The sequence below is a fragment of the Equus przewalskii genome, chromosome 6 (assembly GCF_037783145.1).
Source record: "Equus przewalskii isolate Varuska chromosome 6, EquPr2, whole genome shotgun sequence".
Classification (NCBI taxonomy): domain Eukaryota; kingdom Metazoa; phylum Chordata; class Mammalia; order Perissodactyla; family Equidae; genus Equus; species Equus przewalskii.
This window is the reverse complement of record NC_091836.1, coordinates 39,683,072-39,708,212: the sequence shown is the minus strand read 5'-3', so window position 1 is coordinate 39,708,212 and position 25,141 is coordinate 39,683,072. Positions and strand designations below refer to the sequence as shown.

Sequence of the window (25,141 nt, the reverse complement as noted above, 5' to 3'; positions counted from 1 at the left end):
CTCCTATAGCATGTAGCAAAGTAAAAGTATCTTTTGAACAAAGGCTTTCAACCTAGAGCCCAAAGATGCTAAAGGGATGCTGAACGTCCTTGCTCCCCAAAATGTTGCATTGTGATAATTTGCATCTGTGTGCACACATGGATTTTTCTAGGAGAAAGCTCACAGATTGTTGCCAAATTCTCAACAGGATCCATTACCAAAAACGTTTAGAATTACTGACTTAGCTGTTAATCAGCCCAGTGAGTGCCGTCCTCATCTGAAGTTTGAATCCTCTCATCATTGTTTCATTCATGCAATAATCCAATTTATGCTTGAACACCTCCAGTGAGAAAAACCTGACAGAATAGCCTAATAATTGAGAACAGAAGTATTGGAGCTCGTGCTCCACAGCAGGTGTTCACAGCTGGTGCTGCCACTTTCTAACTGTGGACCTTTGGGCCAGTAGGTTAGCCCAGCTGGTCCTCAGTTTCATCATCCGTATAAAGTATTTTAGATACTTCTGAGATTAAATGAAATAACGTGTGCAGAGCTTTTAGCGCACCCCATGGGAACACAGAAACGGTACAAAAAAGAGTCATTGCTATTTTTATCATCATCTTTATCATTATTGTTATTTCCAAAGAGACAACTCATTACCATTCTGAAAAAAAATGGTAATCTTCTCTGTTTTTCTTCCTCACAAAACTCTTCCTCCTTGTGTGGAACCAAAATCTGCTTCCTGCAGCTTCCAGTCATTGGTCTTCGTTGACACTTGGTCATGCAGAACCAGAGGCAGAGTTCAAAGGCCGTCTGTCCCACCATTCAATTGTAGCATTCCAGGAAAACTCGCATTCTAAAGCAATGCATTTTAGTAACACTTGCTCAGTAAGAAAGGGAAAATTAAAGCTAGAGAGCTTTAGACTCAAGAGAAAGTGATTTTTTCTATTTGTTTCATGAAGACATTTTGACAAAAAAGCTTCTTTATAGCTTTAAGTGGATAGTTTTAAAACTTAAAATCCAGTGTCTGGTTCCACTTACCTTTTACCCAAAAGATTTTTGCCTTCTCTACCTCTCACTACCAGCACTGTCATTAACACAGGGTTTGTTACAAATTCTTCTAACCCCTTATCGCCTACTGTTATGATAAACGAACGCGCTCAAGCAGTCAGCACGTTACAAACCACAAGTATGTCTCCTGGAGCAGAGCTGGTTCCAGATCCCCAGGCACTGGTAGTCCTGATTCTCTGAGCTCCACGACAGCAGGGATAATGGTTGTCTTGTTTCCCTTTGAGTTTCCAGCACCTAACTCCTGTTAGGAACTTAATAGACATTTATTGAATTAATGAACAATTAATGGATTAATGAATTATAAGCAAGAGTAGCTTGTGCAAAGCAAATCATGTTCCTTTATTAATCCATAGTGTCATATCCAATTTGAGTTATAAAAATTTGTTTTTATAGCCTTTAGAGTTAAAATGCATTTGAGGACAGGTTTTATATTTTCTCACTCCAGAAATCATTTCTTTTGTTGGCTAAACACTCACAGATCTTTAAATCATTCCTTCTATTATATGCTTCTATATCCTTTCAACCATCCGCATTCTTCTCTTCTGGACATTGAAGACTGGTTGTTCCTCAGCCCTAGAACTGTCGGAGTCCTCGGCTTGGAGGCTTGTCCAGCGTCCAGATTTGCCCGCTGCTGTTCTCTGGGGGGAGTCAGTAGGTCCCGAGTTGGGGGCTTCATTACAACCTCTTCAGAGTCAGAAGTTTAAAAAAGATAATACTGAAGAGACATTTTAGACAATGAGCTCCGTTCTTCCTTATGTTTCAAGGATCTTTAAGATTAGGTACATGGGGCTGAGTGGTGGCAGAAGTGAAGCTTGTACTTGAGACAAATGATATAATTCAGACGGAAGACCTTGATTCTCTAAGCACAGCAATTGTCTAAGATAATCAGACTGAAGCCGTCTTGCCTGCTGCCACCCTCACTGGGGTCAGGGACTCGGTGAAGCCCTAGCAGCCAGTCACTTAAAAATGTCCTTTTATTACTTCCTACTATGTCTTAGGTAACACATTGGGCCAAAAGAGCCTCTGCCCTCAATGAGCTAATGAGAAACAAACACCAAGACAATTTGAAACGATATAGTGACACAAATAGGCAACTGGCAAAATAAATTGCACAAACAAAAACCTATTTAGGGGCAGGCCCCATGAGGTAGTAGTTAAGTTCAGCGTGCTCCGCTTTGGCAGCCCAGGTTTGTGGGTTTGAATCCCAGGCGTGGACCTACACACTCATCAGCCATGCTGTGGTGGTGACCCACATATAAAGTGGAGGAAGATTGGCACAGATATTAGCTTAGGGCTAATCTTCCTCATGAAAAAAAAAATCTATTTAAAAGTTCAGCCTTGATAGCAAGCAAAGATATTAAAATTAAAACTTGAGTGAGATGCCATTTTTGGGGATAATTAAAAGCTATAAAGATTAAAAAGAAAGAGAAGTCCCAGAGCTGATGAGCATGCAGAGTCAGGCATTCCCAAACACAGCTGATGGAAGCAAAATAGATCAGCGGAGCTTTCCAGAGAGCAATCTGGCAGTCATCGCAAAACTTTAATCCGCACACCGCGGGACACGGCACTCTCACTTGTAGAAAATACATCCTTAGGAAATTATCTGAGACATACACAGAGATATATGTTCAAAAATATTCGTTGCAGCATAATTCATAATAAAAAGTAGGAAACAAATATCAAATCTTAGGGAATTTATTCAACTATAATCTATCCATATGATTGAACACTATGCCCAGAACACTTACGTCACAAACAAATTTTAACCAGGAAAATGTTTGCAGTTTATTAACAAGTGCAAAAACAAAAGAAAAGAAAAGCATTCAAAGCAGACCACTCAACAGCACACAAACCCTTCCAGCTAGTTAATTCCTAGCTTCTTTCAGATCTCAGTTCATTCATCTTAAGCTCCTGAGCAAGTTAGTTCTCCTTATCTCGCGCCCTCATAGCTCCACGTCCCTCTTCTTCTTCATACTTGTCAACTGTATAAATAGAGGTACACCTTGTGTTCATTTGTGTGACTCTTTGATTAATGTCTGAGCCTCCAACTAGAATGCAGCTGAATGAGGGTAGGGCCTGCGCATGTTAAAGTGCTCAAAATATTCTGAAAGAATGATGTATGATACCACTATTATATAAGAATCTGTATGTATATATGCACATAGAAAGGAGACTGGAATAGTATTTCCACTATTAATATTTTAATAATGGAATTTCTAGGACTAGTGGGATTGTATTTTGTTGCAAGTCTTTTGAATTGAGTGCATTAGAGTATTTAAGTCATTTTAAAAATAATTAATGTTATATGAAAAATAAGTTTGCAAAATCAGTGTGGTGACTGACATCTGTCTACAGATGATATTCCTTGAGTCCTTAGGAATTGTAATTGTATTATGACAGGAATTGTCTTGGTAGTGTCTAGTAGGGAAGGGATTCTGGAGGAGAAACAAGAAAACCTTTAGTCAGAGTTGAGAAAGGCAGAGCAACCAAAGGGCGAAGGATGCAGGGCAGAATGAGGGGACGCACACACTGCCATTACTTGTTGCTGGAGGTACGGAGTCAGGCCAGAAGTGGTGGAGGGGAGACTAGAGAGGTAGATAACAGAGAGACATGTACGCCAGCTCAGAGCCTGTAGTCAAAGGAGGAGTCACTGGGGGTGGCGATGTGCTTGGTTTAGGTTCAAAGAGATCTCTGATGGCTCCCTCTGGAGAGGGAGAGGTCTGGCAACAGCAGGCTCAGTTTTCAGGCTGTTTCCGTCATCTGGGCAGAACAGATGAGGATCTGAAATGAAGCTATGGCTATAGGGATGAACTAGAGAGGATTGTTCAAGAACTACCGAGAAAAGAAGAGTAAGGATTGACAACTGAATCAAAGGAAGAAGGAGTCAAAGATAACATCAAATTTCTATCTTGGGTGACCATATAGTTGTGCCACCAAATGAAATAGAGAATTTCAGGTGTATTTATTTACTCATTTATTTGTTTTGAAGAAGATTAGCCCTGAGCTAACATCTGCCGCCAATCCTCCTCTTTTTGCTGAGGAAGACTGGTTCTGAGCTAACATCTGTACCCATCTTCCTCTAGTTTATGTGGGACGCCTACCACAGCGTGGCTTCACAAGTGGTGCGTAGATCTACACCCAGGATCCGAACTGGCAGACCCCGGGCCACCAAAGCAGAACGTGTGAACTTAACTGCTGTGCCACCAGGCTGGCCCCTGAGGTGTGTTTTTGAGAAGGAGGATGAGGTCCATTTCAGACATGTTGAATTTGAAGCTTAGAAGGGAAATCTGGACTGAAAATTTAGACTTGAGAGTCATCCACACAGAAGTGATGATTAAAAGTTTGTAGGTAGGTAAAATCACCCATGGAGAGTGTTAGAATAAGGAGAAAATTGTCAAGCATGAGAACCTATGAAGCACCAATAGTTAAGGGGTAGAAAGTAGAAAAGGCATGTTCTGAGAGAAAGAGAAGGCATGTTCAGATGTACAGAGCAAAAGCCAAGGGAATAGGGATTTTGAAAAGGAAAGAGAGAGGGGGTTGAGCAAATGCAGCACAGTTTTAGTAAAATTAGTATTGAAAAGAGTTGGAAATCAGATAGTGAGCAGTGACAAGGGTAAGAAGAATTTCAGCAGAATGTACATAGAAGCCTGGGTTCAGGGGTGTAAAGAATGAATGGATTGTTCAGAATGAGAGTCTGTAAACATAGGCCACTTTTCCAAAAAGTTAGTAAAAGGAGGGGGCCGGTCCCATGGCCAGGTGGTTAAAGTTCTGCACACTCTGCTTCAGTGGCCCAGGGTCCGCAGGTTTGGATCCTGGGGGCAGACCTACTCCATTCATCAGCCATGCTGTGGGGGCATCCCACATACAAAGTGGAGGAAGATTGGCATGGATGTTAGCTCAGGGCTAATCTTCCTCACACACAAAAAAAGAAGGAAAAGGAGAGCAGAGATTTGCTGGGGCCTGGGACTGGGAGAGGACAGAATGGATGGGGGTGGGTCTCAAGTCAGAGTAGGTGGGGGAGGTTGAAAATAAAGGAAGGAGAGAGAAATGACTGAGAACAAAGTCCCAAAGGAGTCAGGAGGGAAACGGGCAAGGACACAACCCATGGGTTAGCATGTGTCAAAGGAGGAATGCCTCGTCTCTGTGCCTTACACTGGTGTGCCACCACACTGTGGCCAGTGTGTAAGATATATTTGTATTGCAGTTGACTCTATATATTATAATTGCCAATATCTGCCAGGCATAATGCTGAGCAGAAAGGTTTGGAAGTGTGGGATCCATACATCGACAGCTCTGTACAGCTTCCTGCAAATAGGAAGAGAGACTGAGCATAGCATCAAGCCAGTGCAAAAGAAGAATCAGGTATTTCCTGGAACATGATAGAGCTTTTCAAGACTATCTAAGAGAGTTCAGGCAGGGCAGTAAACATTCCAACAGTAACCTGGTGCTCAAGCAAGACAGTGAAGAGCATGATAATTGGGGACTCCTTCCTGAACACTGAAGCTTTGTTCGCTGATGCAGTCATTTCCCTATAGTTGTTTGCTGGCATTATACTTCGTTTTTTCAGTCTCTTAATTTAAAGGTGTGCCAAGAACACGAAAAGGTTGAAAAAGCACTGCCTTGTCCTCCAAGACTGGGAGAAAGAGAATGAAGGTTTGGGTGCGGGAGAGTTTACAGGAAGTTGAGGACCATGACTAAACTCTGATGGAGAGAGCCAGGCAATTCAACCCCTTGACAAATCTAGCTTTTTCATGTAAATCTCCTAAATATAAAAGTAAGTTCAATGATGACAGAGGACAGGGACCTCTTAACAGTGCATGACAGAGCCTTCACCATCACGCCTCAGCCCAAGTCCGTAGAGACTTCCCTAGCTGAAATGTGGTTCTTTACCCTCTTTTAATTCCCAGTTTGCATATATTCTATACCAAACATATATACTTAAAGTACATTTTGTCTTCAACAAACATTTATCATATACTTCCTGTTTTCCAGCATTTAACTTTGGTTGGGGGTTGGTATAAAAATTAAAGAAATGAAAGGCATCCCTGAATTTTTAAATAATACTCCTATGATGTTATTGTGCCATTGAAATCACTTTATACAATGATCCTTGAAACAAATTTATTGGTTCTAGAAAATACATCTCTTATTCATTAATTTGTCAATTCTTTACTTAAAATGCTAAGATGCAAGCTCAATTGCAACCCTTTACTTTAGTCTAGACCCTGGCATCTCCTAGCTCCATGACCAATCTCTTTCCCTACCACACATCACCTGCCTCCTTTATTGTTTAGAAATAGTATCTAAACCAATGCATTTTTTATTCCCATTAAATTACAGTGCTCTTAAGTTGCCCACTTATAGAATCAATAGTTGTCATTGCTTCTGAGGAGAGAAGGGTGTCTATTAGAACAAAGAAGCTGTTACTCAGCAATGAGTATCAAAGACGAGTTTCTTGAGTTCTCAGCTGGACAGTAGACTTTGCTGAAAAAGAAAAGAAATTCTTAAATTCCAAAAACTCCCTTTAAGTATCAGGAGCTAAATGTGGTCAGTTCAGACCAGAGAGCTTCACAAAGAGTCTTGGTGTGGAGAGCCAGAGGCCTCTAGACAGCTAACCCAGGGGCTAATTCCCTTAGGAATTCAGTGCCTACACACATCTTGGCCTCAAGTTGGAACAGGCACATGGCAAATTAATACAAGCCCAAGATGGACTGAGGGGAAAACTGAAAGCGAAAGGAGCTTGGTCCCCACTTCCCATTTGGAACTCTAGGATTTGAATGCCTTGCTGAGTGCCCAAGACAACATGGGATCACAACAGAGTGAAATGGCAGCATGACAGGTTTGTTGAGAACAGGACAGATGGATTGAGATATCCTCTATCTCCTCTTTTCCCTCGGGATTCTCCGCACCTATGTCTGCTGGTATGGGAGGTACTCAGAGTTTCTGGTGAGTCCCCAGTGGGAATCTGACTTGGCTATCCTCAAAGGCTTCTCCTACCCAGGCCCTTCTCTACTTCAGGTTTCCTGAATTATTCCTTATTTGTCATGATTTTCTCAACACTTACCAACCTACTCCCTTTGACCTTAGTCCTCTGGTCATCAATGTCCCTCTTCATGTAGAATTGATATGATTTTTTAGGTGGGGTAAATTGATATGATTTTTTAGGTGACCAGCACCATGGACAATGGTGTACCATTTCCTCTGTTCTGGACACTAATCCTGCTTTTAACGCAACCTAAGAATCCACTCTCTATTTTATTTATTATTTCACACTGTGGCCTTATTTTAGGTGCAGTCAACTAAATTTTAAGTCTTTTTCAAACCAGCTCTTTACCACCTTGTGTGTGTGTGTGTGTGTGTGTGTGTGTGTATGTATATTTCTCTTTTTTTTAACCTCAAGTAAAGACTTGACATTTTACCCAGTTGAATTTCATCCTATTGATTTTGGCCCATAACTCCAGTCTTTTGAGATTATTTTGAAATGCTGCCCAGTTCTGTCCATCTCTTAGTCAATGTTTTTATCAGCCAATTATATGAAGACATAAAAGATGTACATATCAAGGTTGTGGGTAACACAGGAAGTCCTATATCTCTGGAGGCCCTCCTTTGGAATGGCTCTAAAGCATTAATCAGCACATAAAAGAACAAGAGAACGCCTCCCTTACTAAAACACAACACAAAACTTGCCAGGCTTTTTAGAGAAAAGCTCCAGAAATGTGTCTGGCTAAGGACATAGACTTCCCAGTTCAGAGCACGGGAGTCAAGTCAGACAGACCTGGACTGGAGTCCCAGCTGTGGAAGAGTTACTCTGTTTTTCTAAGCATCAATTTTCTTATTAGAAAATGAGAGTCATAAAAGCAATCACCTAATAATTTGCCTATGACTACCTAACAACTGTTTCCCATCCAAGACATTCTCATATCCCCACACCTGAAACACCCATCTGGAGAGACCCTCTCCCATTCACAAGAAGACACCTTCAGCCATTACAGATCTGAAGTCCAACAGAGCTTCCAGCATACAGCAATCAAAATACACCCGTAAGAATTAGCCTACTCGTGGTGACAGGAAGTTCCTTTCTCATGTTCTCCTTGGCTAATATTCAACCATGTAATGGTATTCAACCATTATAAGACATAAAAGATGTACATATCATTATGAATTCATTTGCTGGTAGTTTTAAGTGTCAGTAAATACTTATTTCCTTTTTCTTTTTTTTTTCTTTAAGGACTCCTCTCCCAGAAGGAGCAGGAGCAGGCAGAGCTAGTAGTGGTTAAAGGATGGTCTCTAGACAGACCACCTGGGTTCACATCACAGCTCCACCACTTATTAGCTGTGTAACCTTGCAGGGATTACTTATTCTGCGTCTGAATGTCTTCATTTGTAAAGTGTGGTTAATTATAATATCCAACTCATAGACTTGTTGTGCGGTTTATGGGTGAACAGATACAAAGATCTTAGAATGGTGACTGACATTTATTTCTTGATATGTCTCTACTTAGTCCATTCTCTTTACTTACAATGTAAACCTTCCTCCTTTCTTCTAATTTGTGTTGCCACTTTCCACCCAGCCCCAGAAGTTAGCACCAGGAAATCTCCCCTACTTAAGCTTTCTTACTTAATTCCTTCCTGTCTGATCACTCCTTTATGATCTTCACACATCATTTAAATTTTAGTCACTACCATATTTCCTCTATTTACATACACCATTGATTATAAGATAAAACATCGGTTTAAGTAGTTTTTCAGAGAGAAAAATAAAAGAATCACTACCACAATAAATGCATGCACTATTTGTCCATGGGCAATTTCTAAAACTTAAATGTACTCATATGTTTTAAAGTGACTATAGACAATAATACTGTGTCGTATATTTGAAAGTCGCTAAGAGAGTAGATCTTAAAAGTTCTCATCACAAGAAAAAAAAATTGTAACAATATGTGGTGATGGATGTTAACTAGACTGATTGTGGTGATCATTTCACAATGTAGATATATTGAATCATGTTGTACATCTGAAACTAATTATAATGTTATATGTCAATGATATCTCAATAAAAAAGTGAATATTAATATGTTAGACTCCTATATATGACAAGTGAGGTCTGGGGAGGGTAAGAGAACTCTCTCACATATGGACCACAGAGCTCAGCTGGCCATCTTGCAAAGATCTTGGATTCCATTGATCTTAAAGGAGAACCAGGCAAAAGAATAGGGGTGATGTAGTATGATCCACTGTTTCTTGGAAAAATACCACTTGAAATATGTCTACTCATAATATAACATTATAGCTGTCTTTTAAGTGGTGGTAACTCTTTTTTTTTAGATATTTTTATTGTGGTAAAATAAACATAACATAAAATTTACCATTTTAAACATTTTTAAATGCACATTTCAGTGGCATGAAGTACATCCACAATGTTGTACAGCCATCACCACTATCGATTTCCAGAACTTTTTCATCATCCCAAACAGAAACTACTACTACTCTACTTTCTGTCTGTATGAATTTGCCTTTCTAGATATCCATATAAGTGAGACTTACAATATTTGTTTTTGTGTGTCTAGCTTATTTTACTTAACATATTTTCAAGGTTTAGCCATATTGTAGCATGTATCAGAATTTCATTCCTTTTTAGGGCTGAATAATATTCCACTGTATATATGCGTGACATTTAGTTTATGCATTCATTAGGTAATGAACATTTGGGTTGTTGCCACCTTTTGGCTATTGTGACTAAAGCATTAATGAAAATTGGTGTACAAGTATCTGTTCGAGTTCCTGCTTTCAATAATTTTGGGTACCTAGAAGTATAATTACTGGATCATATGTTAATTCTATGTTTGACTTTTGTAGAAACCACAAAATAGTTTTCCACAGCAGCTGCAACATTTTACACTCCCACCAGCAATGCACAAAGGACCAAATTTTCCACATCCTCAACAACACTTTTTATTTTGCTTTTTTTTTTTTAACAATAGTCATCCTAGTGGGTATGAAGTGGAATCTAATCGTGGTTTGATTTGCATTTTCTTAATGGCTAGTGATGTTGAGCGTCTTCTCATGTGCTCATTGACCTTTTGTGTATTTTCTTTGGAAAAATATCTGTTCAAGTCTTTTGCCCATTTTTGAGTTGTGCTTTTGTTGTTGTTTGTATATTCTCTTTATATATTCTAGATAGTAATCCCTTATCATATATACAATTTGCAAATATTTTCTTCCATTCTGTGGGTTGCTTTAGTGTCCTTTGATGCCCAAAAGTGATTAATTTTTATGAATTTCAATTTATATATTTTTCTTTTGTTGTCTGTGCTTTTGCTATCATATCCAAGAAATCATTGTCAAATCCAATGTCATGAAGCTTTTCCCCTATATTTTATAGATTTATAGTTTTAGTTCTTATGTTTAGATCTTTATTCTATTTTGAGTTAATTTTTGTATGTGGTGTTAGGTATAGGTCCACTTTCATTCCTTTGCATGTAGATATCCAGGTTTCCAGGCACCAATTGTTGAAAAGGCTGTCCTTTCCCCATTAAATGTTCTTAGCGTCTTTTTCAAAAATCAATTGACCATATACAGGAAGGTTTATTTGTGGGTTCTCAGTTCTATTTCATTAATCTATATGTATGTCCTTATGCCAGTATCACACTATTTTGATCACTGTAGCTTGGTAGAAAGTTTGAAATCAGGAAGTATTATTCCTCCAAATTTGTTCTTCTTTTTCAAGATTATTTTGGCTCCTTGGGGTCTCTTGAGAGTCCATATAAGTTTTAGGATGGATTTTTCTATTTCTGCAAAACACACCATTGGGATTTTGACAGAGATTGAAATAAATCTGTTGGCTTCTTTGGGTAGTATTGTCACCTGAACAATATTAAATCTTCCAAACCATGATCCCAGGGTGTTTCTTCACTCATTTACGTCTTCTTTAATTTCTTCCAGCAACGTTTTGTAGTTTTCAAGCTGACAAGTCTTTTGCCTCCTCAATTAAATTTATTCCTAAGTATTTTATATTCTTTTGATACTACTATAAATGGAATTATTTTCTTAATTTCCTTTTCAAATTGTTCATTGCTAGTGTATAGAAAGGCAGCTGATTTTTGTATGTCGATTTTGTATCCTGCTGTTTGTTGAATTCATTTATTAGCTCTAACAATGTTTTTGTGTGTGGAATCTTTAGGGATGTCTATGTATAAAATCATACCATTTTCAAACAGAGCAACTTTTACCTCTTCCTTTCTGATTTGGATGACTTTTGTTTTGTTATTTTTTTTTCTTGTCTGATTGCTCTAACTATAACTTCTAATACTATGTTGAATAGAAGTGATGAAAGTAGGCATCCAGATCTTGCTCCTGATCTTAAAGGAAAAGCCTTTGGTCTTTCACCATAGAGTATGTTAGCTGTGGATTTTTCATATGGTCTTTATCATCTTGAGGAAGTTTCCTTCTATTCTTAGTTTCTTGAGTATTTTTTTTATCATGAAAGGGTATTAAATACTGTCAAAAGCTTTTTCTGCATGAGTTAAGGTGATTATGGGGTGTTTTCTTCATTCTATTAATGTGGTATGTACATAATCACATACACTGATTAATTTTCATAGGTTGAAACAGCCTTACGTTCCAAGAATAAAACTCACTTGGTCATGTTGTATAAGCCTTTTAGTGTGCTGAATTTGGTTTGCTAGTGTTTTGTTGAGGATTTTTGTAGCAATATTCATGAGGGATATTGGTCTGTAGTTTTCCTTTATTGCGCTGTCTTTGCCTTTGGGATCAGGATAATACTGGCCTCAAAGAAGGAGTTAGGATATGTTTCCTGCTTTTCAGAGTTTCTGAAGTTTGAGAAGGATTGGTGGTCATTCTTCTTTAAGTGTTTGGTAGAATTCACCAGTGAAGCCATCCGGTCCTGGGCTTTTCTTTTTTCGGGGGTTTTGATTACTAATTCAATCTCCTTAGTAGTCATAATAGTCTCCTTAGCAGCAGTCATTGATTACTGATTCAGTCTCCTTAGTAGTGTTCTCCTTAGTAGTCATATTTGATATTTCTTCATGAGTCAGATTTGGTAGATTTTCTTTCTAAGAATTTGTCCATTTCATTTAGATTATCCAATTTATTGATACACAAATGTTCATAGTATTCTCTTATAGTCATTTTTGTTTCTGTAAAATTGCTAGTAGTATCTCCACTGTTATTTCTGATTTTGGTAATTTGAATTGTCTCTCTTTTTTTCTTAGTCAATCTAGCTAGAGGTTTGTCAATTTTGTTGATCTTTTCGAAGAAACAACTCTTGGTTTCATTAAATGTCTCTATCGTTTTTCTAGTCTCTATTTATCTCCAGTCTTATCTCCATATTTATCAATTGCTTCCTTCTGATCACTTCAGGTTTAGTTTAATCTTTTTTTATGGTTTTTTAAGGCATAAAGTTAGGTTATTGATTTGAGATCCTTCTTATTTGCTAATGTATGCATTTACAGCTATAAATTTCCCTCTTAGCACTGGTTTTGAAGCATTCCAGAAGTTTTGTTATATTATGTTTTCATTTCATTTGTCTCAAGGTATTTTCTAATTTCCCTTGTGATTTCTTCTTTGATCCATTGGTTCTTTAAAGATGTGCTGTTTCATTTCCACGTTAGTGAGTTTTCCTTTTTTGTTGTTGTTATTCATTTTAGTGTCATTCCATTGTGATCAGAAAAGATATTCTGTATGATTTACTTTTTTTAAATTTATTAAGACTTGTTTTGTGACCTAACATATGATCTATCCTGGATAATGTTCCATGATAGAATATTCCTGGAGAATGTTCTCAATGTATACTTGAGAAAAATGTGTATTCTGTTATGGGGTGGTGTGTTCTGTATGCCTGTTAGGTCTTATTGGTTTAAAGTGTTGTTCAAATCCTCTATTTCCTTATTGATTTTCTGTCTGGTTGTTCCATCCATTATTGAAGGTGGGGTATTGAAGTCTCCAACTATTATTGTAGAACTTTCTCTCTTCAATTCTGTCAACATTTTCTTCATATATTTGGGGGCTCTGATGTTTGGTGCACATATGTTTACAATTGTTAGATTTTCTTGATAAATTGATGATTTTGTTATTATACAATGTCCTCTTTGTCTCCTGTAACAGTTTTTTATTTAAAGTCTATTTTGTTTGATATTTGTGTAGCCACCCCAGCTCTCTGTTGGTGACTCTTTACATGGAATATCTTTTTTCCATTCTTTCATTTTCAATCTATTTGTGTCTTTAGATCTAAAGTGAGTCTCTTGTAGACAGCATATAGTTGTATCATATTTTTAATCCATTCTATGCCTTTTGATTGCAGAATTTAATCCATTTACATTTAAAGTAATTACTGATAAGGAAGGACTTATTTCTGACATTTTAATATTTGTGTTCTGTCCCTTGTTTGTTCCATTATTGCTTTCTATTGTGTTTAGTTGATTTTTTATAGTGATACATTTTGATTTCTGTCTCATTTGCTTTTGTGTGTATTCTGTAGACACTTTGTTTGTGGTTACCATGGGGATTACATACATTATCCCAAAGTTGTAACAATCTAATTTGAATCAATGACAGCTTAACTTTAATCACATATTAAAACTCTAATCCTATATAGTTCTACTTCCCACTTTATGTTAATAACACTACAAATTTATACTTTACCCAATAGCAAAAATTTATAATTCTTTTTATACATTTGCCTTCAAATGTTTTAGAAAATAAAAAGTGGAGTTACAAACCAAAATCACAATAATACTGACGTTTATGTTTGCCCGTGTATTTAACTATACATGAGAATTTTATTTCTTTATACAGCTTCAAATTGCTGTCTAGTGTCCTTTTATTTCAACCTGAAGAACTCCCTTTAGCATTTCTTGTAGGACAGATCTAGCTATAAACTCCATCAGCTTTTGTTTATCTAGGAATGTCTTAATCTCCTCCTCATTTTTGGAGGACAGTTTTGCCAGATACAGAATTTGAATTGACAGTATTTTTTCTTTCAGCACTTTAAATATATTATCACACTGTCTTCTGGCCTCCAAAGTTTCTGATGAGAAATTGGTTAATAATTTTATTGAGGATTCCTTGTACATAATGAGTTGTTTATCTCTTGCTGCTTTTAGGATTCTCTCTTTGTCTTGTAATTTCAACAATTTGATTATAATGTGTCCCAGTGTGGGTCTCTTTGAGTTTATCCTACTTGGAGTTAGTTGAGCTTCTTGGATACGTGGACTTATGTTTTTCATCAAATTTGAGAAGTTTTCAGTCATTATCTCATCAAATAATCTTTCTGTTTCTTTCTCTTTCTTCTCCTTCTGGGACTCCCATAGTGCATATGTTGGTCTACTTGATGGTGCTCACAATCCCTTAGGCTCTGTTCACTTTTCTTCATTTCTTGTTCTTTCTGCTCCTCAGACTTGCTAATTTTATAACCCTGTCTTCTACACTATTTCTTCTGAGTGTTCAAATCTGCTGTTGAACCCCCTACTGGTTTTTTTTTTATTTGAGCTGTGGTACTTTTCAGCTCCAGAATTTCTGTTCAGTTTCTTTATATAATTTTGATCTCGTTTTTTATATTCTCATTTTGTTTTTATATTGTTTTCCTGATTCCCTTTAGTTTTTGTTCATGTTTTAGCTCTTTAGCTCTTTGAGCATATTTGATCGTTAATCTTTTTATTTTGGGTATATATTTGTCTTTTAAGCTCAACTGTAAGTGCCTTTAAAAAGTGACTATATTCACCAAAATAAACTCAAAATGGATTAAAGACCTAAAGGTGAGACCTGAAACCATAAGGCTTCTGGAAGAAAACGTAGGCAGTACACTCTTTGACATCAGTATTAAAAGGATCTTTTCGGACACCATGCCTTCTCAGAGAAGGGAAACAATAGAAAGAATAAACAAATGGGACTTCATCAGATTAAAGAGCTTCTTCAAGGCAAATGAAAACAGGATTGAAACAAAAAAACAACCCACTAACTGGGAAAAAATATTTGCAAGTCATATATCTGACAAAGGCTTAATATCCTTAATATATAAAGAACTCTCACAACTCAATCACAAAACATCAAACAACCCAATCAAAAAATGGGCTGGAGACATAAACAGACATTTCTCCAAAGAAGATATACTGATGGCCAATAGGCACATGAAAAGATGCTCATCATCGCTGATCATCAGGGAAATGCAAATCAAAACTACACTAAGATATCACCTTACACCCGTTAGAATGACAAAAATATCTAAAACTAATAGCAACAAATGTTGGAGAGGTTGCGGAGAAAAAGGAACCCTCATACACTGCTGGTGGGAATGCAAACTGGTGCAGCCACTATGGAAAACAGTATGGAGATTCCTCAAAAAACTAAAAATAGAACTACCATACGATCCAGCCATCCCACTACTGGGTATTTATCCAAAGAGCCTGAAGTCAGCAATCCCAAAAGTCCTGTGCACCCCAATGTTTATTGCAGCACTGTTTACAATAGCCAAGACGTGGAAGCAACCTAAGTGCCCATCAACAGACGAATGGATAAAGAAGATGTGGTACATATATACAATGGAATACTACTCAGCTGCAAAACAGAACAAAATCATTCCATTTGCAATAACATGGATGGACCTTGAGAGAATTATGTTAAGGAAATAAGCCAGCAAGAGAAAGATAATCTGTGTATGACTCCACTCATATGAGGAATTTAAAACTATGGGCCAAGAACAGTTTAGTGGATACCAGGGGAAAGGTGGGGTGGGGGGTGGGCACAAAGGGTGAAGTGGTGCACCTACAACATGACTGACAAACATTAATGTACAGTTGAAATTTCACAAGATTGTAACCTATCAATAACTCAATAAAAAAACTATATAAAAAAAAGTGACTATATCATATATCTATATTTAATGGAATTCTGAGTCCTTAGTATCATATAATGGAAAGAAAACATACCCTGTTGTCAAAAACCTGAGTTCAAACCTTACCTCCTGCTATTTGATTCTGTACAACTCCCCGTACCTCAACTTTTCTGCTTCCCAGCTTCCTCAGAAAGTTGGTCAGATAAATATAATGGAATATCACTCAGCCATAAAAAATGAGACAAAATCATGCTATTTGTGACAACATGGATGCACCTTGACGATATTATTCTAACTGAGATAAGTCAGACAGAGAAAGACAAATACCATATGATTTCACTCGTATGTGGAAGATAAACAAACACATAGATAAGGAGAACAGATTGGTGGTTCCCAGAGGGGAAGGGAGTGGGGGGAAGGCAAGAGGCATAAAGAGGCACATATATAGTGACAGATTAAGAACTAGACTATTGGTATTGAACACAATGCAGTCTATACAGAAACTGAAATATAATAATGACCACTTGGAATTTATACAATGTTATAAACCAATATGACCTCAATAAAATAATTTTTTTAAAAAAGTTGATCAGGATAATGACTGAAAGAATGGGTCTTGAAATGCCTGCTATATAATAGGCACTCAGGAAATGACATTTATTGTATGTAATTTGTGGTAGTGAACAAATTCTCTTCTAAATGTTCATCTTTCTAGTTAACTATTTCCTTTGCACCAAGATTTGAGATCACCAAACCCAGGCTGCATTCCATACTGGCTACTTGAAAAGACAGATTAGGGAAAGCTCAGTTCCATGGACAATAGATAATTTACTTTAGGACCCTCAGACTTTCTCCACCTCCTAGGAGTCCGGCTGCCAAGGACAGTAGATTCAGCCTATGGAAGAAAGTAAAACCACTGCATACATCCTGCCTTAAAATGCTGGTGATTGTTGATTTATAGCTCTTTATGTATGTGTATTTGTGTGTATGTACCTACGTATATTTTAACCATACTTACGGAATCATGGTTGATTTAGCCAACTTTAGTGATAGGAAAGAAAATAGTTAGCTTCCCTTTTCCTGTGTATGTTTGGAACCAACTGAAAAGGGAGGATAAAAATATCAATTTTGTTACTGAAATAGCTGGTGGAAACATGGCTTAGATATGCAGCAACAATGGGCTTCCTAACACTGCACTCTGAAATGCAGCGGATGAAGCACCCAGCTATGGCAGTCCTAGGCCAGGTGTGGCTCACCTGCAGGGGCAGAGCCTGTCCTCTAAATTCTCTGCTGCAGCAACAGAGCATAATGGGAGTGCCTCGGCAGGTGCAAGGTGCATGAGGAGAAAAGGCTGAGCTATACACGTCCAGCTCCTGACTTCAGTTTACCTATCAGAATAATCACTTCTCATTCAAGAATATCTTGATTTACAAATGTTCTGGGTTTTTTTGAACAAGTTCTTTTGAACAGAGACAGTCTAGACAAGGAGGGGGCCTCCCCAGCTGGATAGACCAGAGGCTGCCACTAAGGAGAGATAAAAGCTGCAGCCTATCCCAAGGGAAGAGAGGAAGGAGGTGCCCTTCCTGGCCTGACGCAGCAGGGAGGAAAATCCACGGCCTGGCACCTATCACTGCTCTTCCCATTCCATTGCTGCCCTAGTAACAGTTTCTGACAACAAAATGTGGATGGAATGTGCACTCATGTTAAATTACTACTCTTGCCTGGGAAAGATAAAAGGCATTTCTCTTGTGTGAGTTACTGAGTAATAAATGGATCATAGGTGGTATGGCCTGATGGCTCAGGAGCTAAATTGCCGGGGGTTGTATCTCAGCTGTGTGTCCTTGGACCAATTACTCAACCTCTTGGTACCTCAATTTCTTCTGTAATAAAGTGAATTATAATAGTGCCTACCTCAGAAGGTTTTTTGAGGCTTAAATAAGTTAATACATCTAAACTACTTAGAACAGTATCTCTGAGGGCTCCGTAATTGTTTGCTATTGTGACTATCTAATTTTTAATTATCTTCACCAAAGAGAAGCTGAAGAGACATGGACTATTCAGAAATTGGCTTGTTATCCAGAAATACACTCTCTTAAACTTATATTGCTCATTTTATAACCCTAACCTCCTCTGGTTTGGAGAGCCTAAGGATTGAACTGGAGTAGTAGACTTCAATATATCAGGAAAAATTCACAAAACACCCTTGCAGTTTGACAGTGGAAGGAGAGACGTGATTTCAACAGCACTCTACTACGTGTACACGGGCCATTCTGATTCCCATTTTCTCTCCTTTCTAAACAGCCATCTCTACACCCAACAACCCAAGTCGTGGCTCACCCTGCCTCATATGTGAGGGGAAGGTGGATAGAGTAGGCAGTTTGCAAGCTTCTAAAGCCGAGGGCATTTCTCCCCACCCATAAGTCCCAATACTTCAGAATGGACTGTGGGCCTGGTGATGAGATAAGACTGAGGCAGGAAGTGGACTTCATGCTCTAAGGGCTTATGCTGGAGTGTTGGCAGGAACTGTGTCATTGGCAGCTTGAGAGGGGCCAGGGAGGACATCAGGGCTGGGCAGGAGGGAGCAAACCAGTCCCACAAGAGGGATCAGGGAACAAAATGGCAGGCCAGAGCCAGAACCAAGGCAGGGCCTTGTGGCCATGGCTCAGAAGCCAGAGAAGTGCAAAGGAGCCAAGTGGGCCACTGGGGGAATGTCAGCTGCAGGGCACAGGGGGCTGGCAGAGGGTCACCAGCCTTTGCAGGCTTTCAGGAGACGACCCAGCTAAGAAACTAAGGGTGGCATCTGGGTTAATCAATAAGCTGTCAGAGAAGTTCAGACCCGAGGACCCTACTTAGGTTTGAAGGTAGGTTAGAGCGTCCTCTGGTCACTGAAAAGACTGTCCTGGGTGGCCTGGAGGACCCCAGACACTGCGCTACTGGATAGGAAACTGAGACAGGGCCCTGCCACCCCAAGCATTTGCCCTCTTTTGGGACACTGAATATATATATTTTGAATATATAGTAATAATTGTAATTGCTGTTACCATTTATTAAATGTCTACTCTGCCAAGAACTGTGCTAAGAGATGCACACTTCTCACCTCATTTAACACTTACAATAACCTTCTCAGAGGCACTTGTCTCCTCCTTCACACACACTAGGATGTAAGCTCTGTGTTTGGGCTGAACGCCTGGGCCTGTCTCATTCCCTCCTACGTACCCAGGACCAAAATAGTATGTGCTAGTCCAGAAAAGGTGCTTGATCAATAATTGCTGGATATTTCTCTCTGTTTTCAAATGAGGACGCAGTCACTTTAGGAGGGTTAAGTGACTCTCCCAAAGTTACATAGCTCATAAGCAAAAAGTCAGAATGCAAACCCAGGTCTGCCGACTGCTAGGTCTGTTTGCTTTTTCATCTTCTGTTCTGTGTACAATGGAAAGAATGCTGGCTTGGCTGTCAGGATACCCAGCTTCTAGTTCCAGTCTGACCTCTAATTGTGTGACCTAGGGCAAGTGACTTCACTTATCTGGGCTATGATTTTTCTCCACTGCAAATTAAAGGAGTCAGAACAGCTAAATGGGACACCTCTTTGCAAAAAAAAAGAAAAAGATAACCTCGACCCTTACCTCACACCTTGTATAAACATTAACTCAAGATGGATCACAAGCCTCAAAGTAAGTACTAAAACTAGAGCCTTTCTAGAAGAAAATATAGGAGAAAATCTTTATGACTGTGGGTTAGGAAAAGACTTCTTAGATATGACACAAAAAGCAGAAGTATAAAAGAAAAAAGTGGCAAACTGGACTTCATCAAAATTAATAACTTTTGCTCTTTGGAAGATATTGTTAAGAGAGTAAAAAGACAGGCCACAAACTGGGAGAAAATATTTACAAAACACCTACCTCTGTCCTCCTCTGAAGAAACTTGGCCAGAAGTCCCATCCAGCAATGTTTGCTTGACTGTCATTGTTACCTTCAGCTGTATGGTGGACTGGGAAAGACAGCCTCTCAGCTGGGCTTAGTGCTACTGAAATAACACTGGGTTCTGTGACCAAGGCAGAAGAGGGGAATGCGTATTGGGCAGGAAACCAAGAGAATGTCGCACCTCCCATGCAAACTTTTGAAAGAAAATAGAACCTCAACAGCTGGAAACCAGCACACCCCACATGTCTGGCCCTGTCCTCAGGGCTCGGTAAGGCAAGACACTGTCTGTGGCCTAGAGCTCTGTCTACCGCAGGGCAGGCCTAACACACAGGAAGCCGTGAGGGAAGACGTGTGCCCACCAGAAACATGCGAACTGGAGGGGAAAGTGCTGCACAGAGGAAGCAGAGAGATCTCCAAGGGTGGAGCTGTTTCCACAGCTGGGGAAGGAAGTGGTCCTAAGCTTGGCCTTTACAACAAGTAATTTCAGCAGGCAAAGACAGGAGAGGCCTTGGACTCAAGACAGGAAAGCAGGCAGTTGGGTGTTGCCTTCAAGGCCTAAGAAGGTGAGATGCCTAACCACAGCAGAGAGTGTTGAGGAGTGGAAGTTAAAGCTGTCTGAGCCAGGTTGAGGTAAATCCTGAAAGCCAGACAGAGAACTTTGGACTTGATTGCTAAGTGGGTGGACCCTCCTTCCAGAATCAAGGGGTGATGGTGAAAGTTGAATAATTCAGGTCTGCTGTTTCTCCTCCAAACAGACCTCTGGTCATTGACTTTCTTCACATCCACCTTTAGCAAAGATACACTAATTTATTTCAGAGGAGAAAAGTCCCTCTTGCTGCACCAACCACAAGCATTGCCAGTCAACCACCGTCACTCTTGACTATAGAGCAGAGTGCGGCTTCAGAGCCTTCCTCAGCACGGCATTCAAAAAGGTATTACCAAGTGATAGGAGCTGGCGTTCTGGGCACATCCCATAAGGTGGGACTGACACATAAATCCTGCCCTGCCTCGAGTCCCTCCTACTGACCTTCTCCCACCACCGCCGTCTTCTCCATCATGTCTCTGCTGCTATGTACATTCCTCAGGCTGCAGCTGTTTCTCCTGTCACTGCTTGATATTCATTTAAACCTGATTTTACCTGGGAAAAATGTTGGACATGAACCAGAACCCAGCGTGACAGGGCCATAATGAGATCCCTCAAGAATGACCCTGGAAAGATTAGTCTTCCACAGTACACAGGACAGCCAGAGGCTGGGGAGGGGGGTGGACAGAGGGATCAGAAGCAAGGAGAGATGGGATTCTGCCACAAAGACGCAGACACGAGGAAGTGACAGCCTGAGCTAGGGTGGGAACAGAGACAGGAGGGCCCACAACAGAAACTCACAGAGAGAAGTGAGAAGTCTCGGTGCGAGAACAGGGAGCTTAACAGTCCAGGGTGGAGAGCCCTGATCACCATCAGTGCCGCCTCCCACCTGTCGACCGGCTAACCATCCTAAGGAGGGGCTTTGGGGTGTGAGGCTGGTCATCCTGGAGAGTCTTCTTCAGATCTTCGACTGCTTTCATTCACTTTCACAAGCAAAGCAAAAGAAAAGGGGACGGATTCTATGTTGACGACTGAGGAGGCTGCCTCTGTGTCAAAGCCCGGAGATGAAACGGGGTGATTCTGAAAGCTTTCAAAGCCCTCCGTCCCTCCTAAGAAAGCTTCAGAGGAGGGACTTTATCCCCTGCTCTTTTCACAGCAAGCGTCTGTCCCAGAGTCACCATGGTGACGCTGTATGTGCTTCCAGGGCCAGAAGTGTCCAGAAGGGAAAATGCAGCCAGGGTGGACCCGAGCCAGGAGCCCAGCAGGAATGTCCCTCAGATCCTCTGCAAGCAATCAGTTAACAGAAAGCCAACATGCCCTTCTGAGGTTTGTCATCAGACTTGCTATTTCCAAAAGCTCAAGGGAAAAATCACAAACCACAACAGTTAATCCTGAGAACGATCATGGAAATCCATCTTCCTGAAACAGAGTTTTAGCGCGTAGGGATTTCACAGAGAGAACCCCTCAGTCACTGAAGGTCAGCAGACCAGCACACAACACAAGGCCGGTGTGAGGGTGGGGCTGCCGGTCATCTCTGCTGGGTGCCGGCGTGCAAGTCAGGAAGGTCTCCTGAAGTCTGGGCTGCGTGGATTCGTACATCGTGAGGGATCCCTGTTTCTAATGAGACTGTCACCCCAGCACTGATTCTCCCACAGAAGAGAACCTCAGTGTTCTGAGCAACTCCTCAAGCAAGACAGCCAGCCTTTCAACCATTTCTGTCTTCTGAGTCACCTCCCAACAGGCCCTGAAATGGAGGGAGGCATACACTGGATAACGCAGAGGGCTCTGACCACTCCTAGCCCAGTGAGGGACTAGCGTATTTATGTTTATGGATAAATCACATAGCACGTGTAGAATGGCCAGCAGCTAACCCAGCGTCTGGAACATATTAGGTGCTCAAAAATATTTGTCAGACAACAGAGTAAAGTTCCCACAGATAAGTGGGACAGTGCCGAGGGGCCTGGAAAACCATTCCCACCTAGAAGTTTGGTGAGCTTGTTTTCCTGGGGCACAGACAGACTGTTGAAGAAAGACTCTGAATACAGAGAGACTGCTGAACCATACTCCTTACCCACCCCTCCTTCTTTACTCACGTTCTTTCCTACAGAAACTTCAGGAGCACGGAGTTCAGAATTTACTTGGAAATGTATTGGTAGATCTCTGTTGACCAGTAGAGTGTATCATTCCCACTGTGAAGGCCTAAGATTTGAGCATAAGGCAAAGTACAATGAAAGAGGGACAAACTTGTAGCAGGCTGAAAAATAATTTAAAATATACAAAACATCACTAGCAGTCTTCTCCTGTACACAGCAAAAACAGCTTGCTAGGTTGGCAGCACTGCTTCAAATAGAGAATGCAGTGAATTGTACTTTACAGGATGGAGATACTGTCTGAAGTAGCACCTGAACACTTTCCAGAATTTATATGCTGCTTATTGCTGTTTGAATCTGTATCAGGCCAAGTAGTAAGATCATTCAGTCATTCAACAAACATTTATAATCTAGAGCAGTGGTTCTGAACCACAGCAATTTTTCACCCCAGGGCACATTGGTAAAATCTGAAGACCTTCGATTGTCATGACTTGGGGACGGGTGCTATTGGCATCTAGGGGAGGCCAGAGATGCTGCTAAACATCTTACAGTACACAGAAGAGACCCCCCACAACAAAGAATTATCTTGCCCCCAAATTTTGAGAAACTTCAGAGAGGGAGACAAAAGCCATGGTAGCATGTAGTGAGGTTTCTATCCAAGTCCTGGGGAGTCTGAGAAGGCTTGTCAGATGGAGTGATGAATACACAGAGAAGCAAAGAAGAATTAGGAGTGAACTTAATTAGGAAACAGGATTCCAAGCAGAAGAAACTCCTTAGGCAGAAGCCTGGAGACGAGCGTTTAAAGAACCGCAGACAGCGGGACGCCGTCTTCACCCATCTTCCCCGGAGTCAGCTCACGAGCGCAGCAAATCGACCCAGCGTGGCCACGAGCCTGCGGGCTTCCACTCACCAGAGGAAGCGTCTGCTCATCTAGGGTCCACTGTACTGTCCCCAAAGCTGTTTACGCCAGCTTGAATGTTAGCTTAATCGTAGAATTTAATTAGATATCATGTAAACTCAAGAAATACGATTGCAAAAAGAAGGTGGCTGTTTTTATTCTAAGTAGACGCTTTGAAAAGATTTCATGAAGATGAGTCCTAAAAAGAAAATAGTATCCAATTAGATATGCATAAAACAATTTTAATAGTTTAGGGGAGAGAGAAAATCTTTAAAATATAGAAGAATTATGCATTCACATTGCTTCCAAGTGTCAAGTCTATGATCCAAATTTTTAACAACTGTAACTGGAAATCACAAATAATCCATTACTGGTGTGGTTTCTGCAAGGAGGATGGCTCTCAGCACCAATCAACTCATTCACACTCCAAGAAAACGTCTTGGCCCTATTTCAACCATTGCTCAACAAATGTACATTTATGTGTTTTGAGTTGAAATAAAATATGCGTCACATGGATATAACATTTTTTTTATTCCTGTTTTACCCAACAATTTTTTATTAATCTTATCAGGTAAGAGAGCGTCCACCATATCTGGGCACGACTGGAGCGCAGGAGAAGCAGAGGACCCGGCAGTGGATGAGGCACGAGAGGAGAACTAGGGTCAGATGAAGAGTCTTCTGAGCCACGAGGTGTTTGGGCCTTTGTGAGAAAACTAGAAGCCGTAAAAACCTTTGGACAAGGGAGTAACTGGACCACACAGGGCGCTTTAGAAAGACGTCAACCTGGCCGCAGTGCAGAGCGTGGACTAGAGGGAAGTAGGACTGCGGGCCAGCAGGCGAGCGAGGAGGGCTCTGCAGCGACTCGGGTCCCCTGTGATTACTGAACAAAGGAGTCGAATTGGGGATGCAGAGACGGGATTCCAAGGGTATCTAGAAATTAGTGTCCTAATTGACTGAGTGTACATGGCACAGAAGGGAGAGGCTAGTGTCAAAAACCACACTTAAGTTTGAGGCTTGGACACCTGCGTCGTTGATGGTGATATCTCTGAGATGAAAAACAAAAATAGAAGAATTTGGCCATGGTGGGAAGATGATGAGCTCACTTTTGGACATGTTGAGCCACATAATCCTATGAGACATTCAAGTAAAGATATTGAATATGTGGTTGGATTCATGGGTGTGACGCTCCACAGAAAGTCTTGGGCTGAATACTTAGATTGGTGAGTAATCAGCATATAGGGAAAAAACGAGGGTAAATGAAATTGCCTGGCTAGGAAAAGACATATGAAATATTCTTATGAATCAATAACTAAAGATTCAATAAAAGAATGCGCAAAATATGTGAGAAAAAATGCTTCACAGAAGAGGAAAAACATAAAAGAAATAAATCCATGAAATTCAACTGCCTTACTCATCAAGGAAATGCAATTAATGCCACATGAGATCAGTTTTATGCAACTATACTGGCAAAACTTAGTAAGTCTGACAATATCAAATGTTGGAAAGAATAAGGATTTGAGGAAGTTCATATTCTACTGGCAGGGTTGCACATTGGTACAACTGCTTTGGAAAACATTTCAGCTTTATCTTGCAAAGTCTACTTGGTAATTCTACTCTTAAAGATGTACCCTCAAGAAACGCTTGAATATGTGCACCAGGAGACATATTCAGAAATGATTTCAGCACTGCTGTTCATAATAGCACAGTACTAGAAGCACCCTCTAAAGGGTCAACGACAGAGAATGGATTAAGGGT

At 40.1% G+C, this 25,141-nt stretch overlaps 1 long non-coding RNA gene across 1 annotated transcript; it reads right to left on the bottom strand.

Moving 5' to 3' along the window:
• Positions 1-581: 581 nt before the first annotated feature.
• Positions 582-22,136, bottom strand: LOC139083897 (uncharacterized). The gene is made up of 3 exons (XR_011540970.1): positions 21,200-22,136; positions 19,795-19,936; positions 582-6,531 (listed from the first exon to the last, which is right to left on the bottom strand). It is a non-coding gene; the product is annotated as an uncharacterized lncRNA (long non-coding RNA).
• Positions 22,137-25,141: the final 3,005 nt, after the last annotated feature.